The following is a 301-nucleotide window of genomic DNA, read 5'->3' as shown; positions in this document are numbered from 1 at the left end:
GACAAAAGACAATATAAACAGATCCCACAGGGCTTCAGGTATTAGGAGCTCTTAGTCACAGACTTCAAAATGATAATGTGCACTACCTCCAAAGAGATAAAAAGTAAGATTAAGGATTGGGCAGAGAACTAAAGTCTTTTTAAAAATGGAAATTCCGGCTCGGCGCCTATAGCTCAACCGGCTAAGGCGCCAGCCACATACACCGAAGGTGGCGGGTTCGAATCCCCAGCCCGGACCCGCCAAACAACAATGACGGCTGCAACCAAAAAATAGCCGGGCGTTGTGGCGGGCGCCTGTGGTT

The sequence above is a fragment of the Otolemur garnettii genome, unplaced genomic scaffold (assembly GCF_000181295.1).
Source record: "Otolemur garnettii isolate 467f Iridium unplaced genomic scaffold, OtoGar3 scaffold00323, whole genome shotgun sequence".
NCBI lineage: Eukaryota > Metazoa > Chordata > Mammalia > Primates > Galagidae > Otolemur > Otolemur garnettii.
The sequence above is the reverse complement of the archived record's forward strand: the minus strand, read 5'-3'. Positions refer to the sequence as shown.